At 42.2% G+C, this 10,998-nt stretch overlaps 1 protein-coding gene across 4 annotated transcripts in view; it reads left to right on the top strand.

The window, feature by feature from the left end:
* Positions 1 to 4,336: 4,336 nt before the first annotated feature.
* rbpms2 (RNA binding protein, mRNA processing factor 2) overlaps positions 4,337 to 10,998 on the top strand; it is a 42,764-nt gene continuing 36,102 nt past the window's right edge. For 2 of the 4 annotated variants that reach the window (XR_006085663.1, XR_006085662.1), the window contains exon 1: positions 4,337 to 4,410. The gene's annotated coding sequence lies outside the window, so the exon portion shown is untranslated. The remainder of the gene's footprint in view (positions 4,411 to 10,998) is intronic. The other 2 variants (XM_042342902.1, XM_042342900.1) reach the window with 2 other exon arrangements.

Here is a 10,998-nt window from a genome sequence, read left to right as displayed (position 1 = left end):
GTCTGTAGACTCCGGTCCACGTTGGGAAATTCAATGCGGTTATCTTGTGGAATAATTAGGAACGTAGAACAGGAGGGAGGACACTGAGTCAGTTTATTAGATAGTCTGATATTTTAATTACAAAACAGTACACTTTAACCATAACCTTCAGAGCTCTAAGCCTCTCATTTTCCAGGGACCTGATAATAATAATCCTTGCATTTGGAGGAGGTAATTCCACCTTTTTGGGTCGCCTTGACTTGTCAAAGTTGGTTTTAATGGGCATTTCACTGATGCCCTTGAGTTCCCGGTCTAAAGCTGGTTTGATCTCTCCAGTGGATGTCTTGCGTTAGTTAAATCTGTACAACACTCCCTTCCTCTCTCTCTTTCCCCACAATCTCTCCCTTTTTCCTGTATTGTTCTATGTTATTTAGTGAGTTAGTTACCCAGGCAACTCCTCTCCATTCTAACTTAACCTCTTGATTTAATGGATTCCAGCACAGTTCAGTAATGGGACCTGTGGTTTCCCTTCACATTGGCCTAAAGCCTTGCCACCAGAACTTTGATAGAAGTTACTTGTCAACTTTTATAAAAGTTTGAAGGCGTTTTATTAAATTATTATAAAACTTTTTTTAATAAAATAAATACTATTGATACTACTGATCCGATTGCATGGAACAAGGAAGGTTTCCTGTCTCTGTTCTGATAGGAGAGTTTAATGTTTTCCCAAGATGATAGTGAAATTCGGGATTTAATGATAATAATAATCCTTGCATTTGATACAGCGTCTTATCACATCTTCGAGACGTCTCAAAGCGCTTCACAGAATATACTGTAAAATGAATTGACTGGATATTTTGTGGGTGAAACGCGGCAGCCAATTGTGCACAGCAGTGTCCCACAAACGATCGTGGATTAAGTGACCAATTTTTTTGACGGAATTATTACCCGCGGAAAAGCGATCCACCAATCAACTTAACAACCAGATTCCTACTTATTGCTGGTAAACAGAGGCTTGTGGGGCAAGAAAACTTGCCCAGTGTTTCGCTCTGCCTGGGAATCGAACCCTGGTCCTCTTGCTTGCGAGGTGAGTGCGGTAACCACTGAGCTACAAGACCTGGTAGTGGGCGAATGCTTGTATTTCTCTTCACTTTTTTTGTATTTATTATAAAATATGTACCGTTGAAAATACTCTTGTAAAACATTCGCCTTCCTGCCCGCCTTACCGGGTCAGTCTATTTCCAACCCCAACTTTTCAACGAACTTATTTTATTGTTTTATGTTTATTTATTTTAAAATTCCTTCCCTGTTAGTGAGTCTTGAGGCATCAGCTGTGGGGTGGGGAGAGCGTTTGTAGCTGAACTAGTTCAGAAAATGTTTTCACTAAACTTTTCATCACACGAGAGGGAGAGAGAGGGGAAAGCGTGAGTAAGCAAGCTCACTGGAGTTCTTGGGAATCCGGAAATGAGGGTGGAAGGAACTTTAGCTCAGTTTCAAGTACTGTGGTTCAAAAAGGAATTTGAGACATTTCAATTATGTTTGTTTGGAAACCTGTGCAACTAAGCTGGCTCCCAGCTTTATTGCCTGGGGAGTGGGGGGGGGGGGGGAGATTATTACCCACAAAGTATGATCAATTCACTCTACAGTATATTTTGTGAAGCGCTTTGAGACATTTCAATAACTTGATCAAACGTTATTATTCCAATCCAGCCAATCTCTCCCCTAACCACTGGCCAGTGTCTGCAGTCCATAATGTATAGAAAATGATCACACTTGATACAGCGCCTTTCCTGTAAGGAGGACGTCCCAAAGAGTAACTGTTTTGTGGGTGAACGCGGCAGTCGGTTTGCACACAGCAACATCCTGTAAACAGCTGTGAAGTTGGTCACTCACTCCATGGTTGTTTTTGGGATGTTGCTGTGAGCAAATTGTCTCGCTACTCTTTACAGTAAATCACATGAAGCGCTTTGCGATGACCTCCTGTCAAGAAAGACTATAAACTGTTTTATTAAGTGAATGACCAACTTTTATCTTGGGGGATTGTTGTCCAGGATACCAGGAGAAGCTCTCTTTTCGAACAGTATCTTTAATGTCCATCTGAATAGGCAGATAGGTTTAATCTTGGTTTAATACCATCATCTGAAGGATAGCATCCCCGACAAATAGGGCTCAACTCGTGCCTCAATGGAGTGTTGGCTTGTGAGTTCAGACTTGACAGGAGTTTTAAATCTCCAGCCTTCCTCTGGGAAGTGAGAATGCGCTTTACATGAAAGGCGCTATACAAATGGAAGTTGTTGTTGCTACCGACTGAGCCCGGCTGGTGCAGTAGATCTGCCTCTGAAACTTGTTCCATGCGCTTGGCAACTTCAGGAAGTGGGAGGTTATCAATCATTCCACCTATTTGCTTATCCAGATTGGGAGGGGATTTGTTTTTTTACAGAACTAAGGATTTAAAATTAACATTTTGTCTCTCACATCACGACTCCGAACTCTCAATAGTTCATTGTTGAGGTTACCCACATTGTCGGTTGTGCCATCCTTTGGATGAGATGTTAACCCAAGGTCCTGTTTAATCCTGTTCAAGAGGACTTTAAAGAACCTGCAACTACTCTACAAAGAGAAGTGAGTTTCTCTCTCTCCTGGTGTTCTGGTTTAACAAACCCTGATTAAAACCGGTCACTTCCTGACTGTTTGTGGGATGTTGCTGTGCATAAATTGGCTGGTGCATTCACCTACAAATAGTCACTACCTTTTGTGCAATTAATTGTGTGCCTTGAGACTGCTTCCTGTCGTGATGTGCACTGTATCAAACTGAGGCATTATCAACCTTCGCTTCTTCCGTTGAACTCTTATTTCAAGCAATGTTCCCTGTTAATTTCTGAAGTTATAACTGGTCATCGTGCCCCTTTATCTGGTGTTGCTTTGTTTTAGTGAGCAAACGAGGCGAATGAGACAAAGTTGAGTCTGGTCACATTGTCACCTGCTATTGACTGACTGGTGTGTGCTCAATATTGATCATGCGACCTAAATTACTGGATGTAATGCCTCACAAACCTCCTGCTGAGATGCTGGAAGCTTTATTGTGTTTGGCATTCACACACGATTTGAACCAGCAGTGTTCATCTCTCGCTTCCTCCCCCTTATAATAGTGGTTGGACCAGACCAACAATACTGTATCTGTTTGCTTGTATCGAGTCTCTGCAACGCTGCTAATAATAATAATCGTTGCATTTGATAGTGTCTTATCAGATAATTGACACCTAAAAAGCGATTCACTGGAAATGCTGTAAAGTGGATTGACTTATGTGTTTTGTGGACAAACCACAGCAGCCAGTTAGCGCACAGCGATGTCCCACAAACAGCCATGGAGTGAGGGACCAATTTTATTTGGGGGATTGTTGGCCAGGACACCAGGGATGAGAGAAACTCCTTTCTCAATTCATGGTATCTTTAACATCCCACTGAATAGGCAGACAGGAACTTGCTTTACGTCTCAACCAAAAGACGGCACCTCCGACAATGCAACCTCCACCAGCACGGCATTTAAGCGTCAACTTAGCGAGTGAGATTCTGAGTCCCAATGTGAGCCTTGAACCCACATTGTTCTGACTCTTGAGCTGAGTGCGCAAATAGCCTCGCTTTTAGAAGGAACTGTCTTGGTACAGAGTCTTAAAATGTCTCGGGAACAAGTCACAAATGTTTCTGTAAAATTGTGGAGACTGTTTTTGTAGGTGAATGAAGCAGCCAATCTATACCCAATGTCTTGCAAACAGCCATGATGGGTAATGACACAATCTTTCTGTGGCGATTACTGTTCAGGACACTGGGGGAAAAACTCCCTTTTTATTTTGAACTGTGCCATCGGATCTTTTAACGTCCATCTGAATATGCAGACGGGTCCGTGGTTTAATGCCTCATCTGAAGGACTGCACTTCTGACTGGGAAGGTCCTCGATATGGGACATTAACCCCGGAACGAGAGTCCAGCTGATGCAAAAAGGTTGAAGTTTTTTCCATAAAACTGTGACTTCAAGGTCATGGACCTTGATCTATCGAACAGTCCAATGTCCCATCTGTAGCCATGTCTGTCTAGTTGCTATCGCCATCAGGATTGAAGTAAGACTGTCAAAGGACCCTCCTTGTCGACTGCACAGTTGACCACCACCTACTATCCCTGCCCTCCACTCCCCCCCTGATCCCGACCCCCTAATTGTCCAGCGCCATCGGAGCTCCTCTCGACGTGAAAGTTGTTGTTTGTTGTGTGCGTGTATTTTGCTCTCGGCGGACAGTGTGAGCTGCTGTCTTCCTGCTGAGATGTTAAAATAAAAATCTTGCCTGTTTTCCGAATTGTTAAAAGATCCTGTGATGCTGTTTGAAAAGAGAAGAGAGTTTCTCCAACTCGCCTGTTGTGCCCTGGCAAGTCCATCACACAGTGAGCATTTTGTATCTGTTTGCGGGACCTTGTTCGGCACAAATCATATCTGTTTGTCTCTTAACAGTCGTTGCACTTGACAATTGCCTGGTTTTTCAACCACTACGCCCTGAAGCTTTGGAACTCTCTCACTCAATCCCTCTGCATTACACCCCTCCTTCCCCTCTTTTAAATCATGACTAAAGATCTTTCTCTTTGGCCGTGTTAATGGTCACCTTCCGCCTCCCCACAGCTCAGCGTCAGGCTCCGCCACTGATACACTGCCTCGCACGTAAAAAGCTATGTAAATGCATGTTGTTGTGATATCGTTGCTCTTCTGTGCCATAAAACCAAGTTCCTTTTTGCTATATTACCGTATTGTCATCAGTTATAGTTTTTAGTGGATAATGACTCCCTTTGAGAACCTTGTAGATTTCAATCCAGTTTGTTCATTGAATGAGGCGGTCAGCAGAGTACCACACAAGTGCTTCTCTGCAGTTTTGAACCAAATAATAGTTATTTGATGATATGGCTTGGAACAGTGGAATTCTTGTGTTTGTTAGAAACTTCTCTAAAGTGGTTTTGGAGTAATTGCTAGTGAGTGTGATGACTATCGGCGAAAGTGACAGCCAAAATGGCCCCAGCAATGTCTTGCAAATAGCGAGTGACCATGTTTTATCTGGGGGAATTGTTAGCCAGGACACCAGGAGAGAGAAACTCCCTTTTCGTTTCAAATGGCTTCGTGGGATTTTTAATGCCCATCTGAACAGGCAGACGGGACCTCAGTTTGTAAGGACTTCTGACAATGCAGTTGTGATCCATTGTTGCATTGAAAATGGACGTGTATCCTGCTTTCTGTTGCAATAAAGTGTAACTTTGAGCACTTGAATGTAGCAAGGTAGTTTTACATTCATGTGACAATTCTTAGCTTATAAATTTATCCATCAAGGAAATCTTGCTTGCCGTTACTTAACCACTTTTCCCCAATTTAGGAATCTTATCTCTCACCCTGGTAATTCAGAGAATATAGTAGAGTGTTCACAAAATCCTTTTACCCCATTTTTGTTTACATGGTGCACTGACCAACAACATGTGAAAGAATGATGATAATTGTATTTAGAAGTTACTTCATTGTATCAGTACATGTGTTTAATTGTATTTAGCTGTGCAAAGGATGGGAATGTGTGAACACCAGCATTTTCGTGGCAGATAATCATCCATTGCCGTGTTCGATGCCACATTTTTCCATACCATGGAGTCAGTGAGGAGGAAGTGACTGTGTTGCACTCGACTCATTTGCCATTGAAAATAAATTCACTGTAAGAAAAAGAAACCGGGGTTAACAGGACTTTGTGAAACCCTGCAGATTAAATTCCAGTGTACTTAAAAGTTGCACGCAAGTATATTTATTCCGAGTTGCCTGAATGTACAAGGAATGTGGATCGTTTAACCAAAGAAAAGGCTAATTCCACTCCTTTAGCGAGTCTCCAAGTTTAGCAGCTTTGGTGCAAATTGTCTTGAAGCTGCTGAGAATCCACAACACTCGGTTGTGTGTGTGTATATATGTACTTGGCCAGGCTGTCTGCTTATCAAGGTTCCGCTCGTTACAAGTGAATCATGAAAGGGCTCATCTGCCAAGAAATGGCTTTTCTTGGATCAGGACTTCCATAAACTGACTTGCAAGTCTTTGTACAGCTGCTCTTGCAATTGCTAAATATCAGAGATTTTTTTTGCGTACTTGCACAAAATGTGACTTCATCTCAGATGAAATCAGCAGTGGATGCAAAGCAGCTGTTGGATAGCGTGATTATTCCGTCTCCTACAGGAGAAAAGCATCTTCTCTCCTTAACTGGGCCTCCTGACTATTTGATATCTTAAATATACAGTCCTGTGCCTCTTCAATAGTTATATATACAAGGGATACTCCAGCAATATGGCTAGGTTATTTCTGGGACTGTATATTAAAGATATTTGATCTAAGTATGTACTAGAGTATAGACTCGAGGTTAGTTCACTCTGCAGACACATTTTGATGGCTGGTTGTGAGTTTAGTTCTCAATTTACTGATGTGTGAGGTACAGTTCCTTCATATGCAGTTGATCAATTGACTGCTTTTCCGAAGCAAGGTGTAAAGTGTGGGGTTGTATCTAAAGATGTGATTCATATTTGAGCAGAACCCTGAGGGGTTTCATTCATGTGATCAATCTTGTAAGCCAAAGCCTTTGCAAGTTGGGTAGTCCAACTAAGCAGCCAAAACGTGCTTTGATCTGAAAAACTACCTTTGTCCATCTTAATGGCTGGATGGGGATGATTCCTCTTTGCAATTGAGCTTGTGATGTGATAGATTGCCATGATCTGGGAAGAAGCTAACTGTGATGAATGTATTTCCAAAGTCTAAAATGTTCCACAATTCTACTGATCCAATTTTTAGCACTTAATAATCATGTAGCACCTTTTACACACAGTATTTACTATCCCACAAATAGTAATTTTGTTTGGGGAATTGTCAGCCAGGTTGCTGGGAGAAACTCTTCTCTTTTTGAATCGTGCCATGGGTTCCCTTTTGGTGACGTCAGCTGTAGACATGGAGTCAACTTCCACATGTATGCAGATGATACCCAACTCTACCTCTCTGTCATCACCCATGACTCCAGGACCACTGCTGTCCTCACAGACTGCCTGTCGGACATTAAATCCTGGATGAGAGCTAACTTCCTCCACTTGAATGTCAACAAGACTGAGGGCCTCCTGATTGGCTCCCGCCAGTGCCTCAATAGTTTGGACGCTAACAGCATTACCCTTCATGGAAGCATTCCTCACCTCATGGAGCCAATACGGAACCTCATTGTCTTGTTCGACCCTCAACTGTGTGGATCCCTGACTGTCCAGCGCCTTGGGACGTCCTCCTGATGTGAAAGGCACTATAAAAATGTAAGTTGTTGTTTAACGTCCACCTGAACAGGCAGACGGGATCTGGGTTTAAAATCTCATCTGAAGGATGACACCTATGACAATGGGTTGCTTCTCTTCTGCCCCCTCCCACCCCAACTGCAATGCAATTGAGTGTCAGCCTACAGTGAGTTCAAAGGCCAGATGTAGATCTCACAATCTTTTGACTCAGAAGCAAGTACTACTGACTTGGAGCCCAGCTAAAACCTAGATTTGGGCTTTGTGGAATAGTTAGATGAGGAAACTGCTTTGGAGAATGTTTTTGTTCCATTAAATGGTCATTACGCTCCTTGGAATAAAGGCTCAGTATGTAGAGCCAGCAGGAAATAGATGATAAAATTCAAATGGGTGAGTTGCCAGGTTTGTAAGCGCTACCAAAAGCATTGGCAGTTCAGGATCTGTCTCGAAAGGTGTCTCCCCCCCCCCCCCCCCCCCCACCCCTGTCCTTGTTGGATGAAGAATGCTGCATCTAAAAGAACTTGCCAGCTGCAAGAGTAAACGCTGTCTAGGTTTGTACCCTCTGTAGTGTAAATGATATTAAGCTTCAAAAGATGCAAAGAACCCACTCTGTAGTGTATACCACAGATTTGGGAGAAGGGAAAGCATTTCTTAGTTGCTGTCAAGTGTTCTGTAGGTGAAGGTAAAAATCCTTTCCTGGTGCCTTTTGCATCAGGAAGACATCTAAAAGTGCTTCACAGGATATTCTGTGAACTCTAGTGATTGACCGCTTGCTGTGTCTGGGTATAAATAACCCAGAGCACAAAATCCTGTGTGTATGAAGGTCAAAATTGGTAAATGTGAAGAGAAGGTTGAGACTCTTACAAGAACTGTCTTGTTATGTATATAAATAATAAGAAGGCTATCTCTGGCAATTAGAGGACATCCTGTTAACCACAAATTTATACCATAGGTGATGCTTTTTTCAAATCGCAAACATCTTGTGTACTCTGCACCTATTGCAAGGACTTGGCTCAGTTGGCAGTACTCATCTCTGGATCAGAAAGTTATGGGCTGTAACCACACCAAGCCTAGTGCTGGGGAATGCTGCATTGTTAGCGGTGCTGTCCTTTTAGGTAATGGTTTAACCAGGATCCTGTCTGCCCATTGGGAAATTTCACCCACAAAATATACAGTCAATTCACTTTACAGCAATATCTGAAGCGCTTTGAATCTTGAAGCCATGTTAAGGCACTGTATGAAACGCTGTTATAGATCAAGATGCTTCTAAAAGATAATTGGGAGGGTAGGTGGTTCACCTGGTATTATCCTCAACAGTAATCCTCAACTTTAGATCCAATGGGACATTGGCTGCTATGTTTGGCTACACATTTTATTAAGTAGTTGCACGACTCTATAGTAAAATATTGTGAAGTGCTTTGCGATGTTGCAGGCACTAACATTGATGCGGTTTGCCTACACAGTAATTCCAGAGCGTATACAGTGACCCTTTGGAATCCAGGAGCGTTCAATTGAAACCCAACTCGTGACACTGGATAACCAGTGTGTAAACGAGCTGAGGTGCTGCCATGCACAGCCATTGTTTGCTGCCCTGCCAGGCAGTGCTTGGGAGAATGTGGTGCTTTAGTCATGTCAGCTACTCCACTGAGTTCTTTTTAAACAAACACTTGTTAGCCTTGATTGCCAGCCATGATACACTTGCAATGAACCACTATTTTGCTATTGGGCCATAACCCAGGTTTTCTGCTCTTGGAGGTTTTCCAGATTTTTTTTAAGCAATGTTGAAAGTCACTTTGTGGTTCTGTAACAACAGTTGGGAGCTTGGGCTTGGAAACCAAACCCCTTCATTGCTGGCCCGAGTGTTGGTGTTGAGCATTCACTAGGCTAACTCTCCTGATTCAGTTATTCCTGTGATGGATGTTCTATAAATCCCAACTCCAGGACCTTATTAAGCAAGGACTGAGATCCAGGTGCACTAATGCCTGATCCTCCCGACGTGAAAAGCGCTATATCAAATGCAAGGATTATTATTATTATTATCTGAAGGCCAGTGTAAATCTCCAGAAACCCTCTGACCTATGTGGAATCATCACTGCTATCCACACATTCCTTTCAGTGGTGAAATCACAAACGCTTACTAATACATAAGGGGGACTTGCAGATGAATGATGTAACAGCACTAATATGTGATCAGAGCTCCAAGGTGAGTAGAATAATCTACACAGCCTTGCCTTTAAAATTATTGTATTAATATCCTTGGATTGAATATAGTGCCTTTATGGTGGCAGGGTGTCTCGCAGTGCTTCACACTGAAGTGTAGTGACTATTTGTAGGCGACCCAGCAGCCAAATTCTTGGAAGTGAATAATCAGTTGTATCTGAGGGATTGTCTGAGCCCTATGTGTTTTGATAAGATGAAATAATGTGAGAAAAGAGAAACAAATCCCTAAACGCACAAACTTTTTTTAATGCACGGATTTTGTGCAGAAATATTTATGAAGTGTTAAGGTGAGCTGAACGTCTATTGCGCAGGTGCAATCGGGATTAAAACTGTGGACGTTCACAATTTTGATGCCAGTAGTTAAAATGCCTAAACCAGCTCTTTCATCAATTGTCGCAAATGTAATTTTATATATATATATATTTTTAATGGATAACGTGAAACAAGAAATTCCTAAGGGATCTTTAACATGCACTTGAACAGGCAGATGGGACTTCGGTTTAATGTCTCATCCAAAGAACGGCAACCCAACACTGCATCGGAGTCAGTTTAGATTGACCCCCACAACAGTCTAACTCTGAGGTGAGAGTGTGACCGACTGAGCCAGGCTGACGCATTCAAATTGTTTCAAAGCACAAGCTGTCAGCAGGTTACTGCATGGATCCACCTGTGCCTATATCTATCGGCCGCTGAAGTGTTTGGGAATGTTGCGGTCCATTGACTTTTGTTTCTTGTACTAATATTTATATAATGGTGTGAAACCAGATGTTACAGGCATGTCTAGAGCAAATCCCACATGTATGTAGGCATTTAATTATTTCTGCTTCAGGCATTGCTACAGTTGTAAGTGTCCAGATTGAAAACCTTTCCATTGTTGACCCCTTAACTCTGCTTGAATAGTGAACTGATCACTTAGTTTCACCCACAAAATAAAGTCAATCTGATTTACAGTATGTTTTGAGATGTCTCGAGGGCGTGATAAGGCACTACTTGGGAGTGTGGAATCCTGTAGCTTAGTGGTTCGAACTGCGAGAGGAAATGGGTTCGATTCCCGGACAGGGCAAAACACTGGGTAAATTTCTTTATTTCACACACTTCTGTTTACCTAGCAGTAAGTAGGAACCAGGTTGTTAGTTGATTGGTGGATCGCTTTTCCCTCAGTAATAATCCCCCCAAAAATAAAAAGTGGTCATTCAATTGGCTGCCTTGTTTTGGCCACAAAATATACAGTCAATTCACTTTACAATATATTCTATGAAGCATTGAAGCCATCTTGAAGAGCTGATGAGGTGTTTCTCAAATGCAAGGATTATTATTACTTCAAATGCTATTGTTGTTAAGCTTCTCTGCAAGGATCAATTTTTTCTCAATTTTGCAATGCTACTAAAATGAAATGTTCAGACACAAAATGGGCTCCTATCTATCGTTTATCCTCCCAGTCACTATCCCTCTGATATGGAGAACAGTGAATATTTTCCTTGC

The sequence above is a fragment of the Callorhinchus milii genome, unplaced genomic scaffold, assembly GCF_018977255.1.
Source record: "Callorhinchus milii isolate IMCB2004 unplaced genomic scaffold, IMCB_Cmil_1.0 Scaffold22, whole genome shotgun sequence".
NCBI lineage: Eukaryota > Metazoa > Chordata > Chondrichthyes > Chimaeriformes > Callorhinchidae > Callorhinchus > Callorhinchus milii.
The sequence above is the reverse complement of the archived record's forward strand: the minus strand, read 5'-3'. Positions and strand labels throughout refer to the sequence as shown.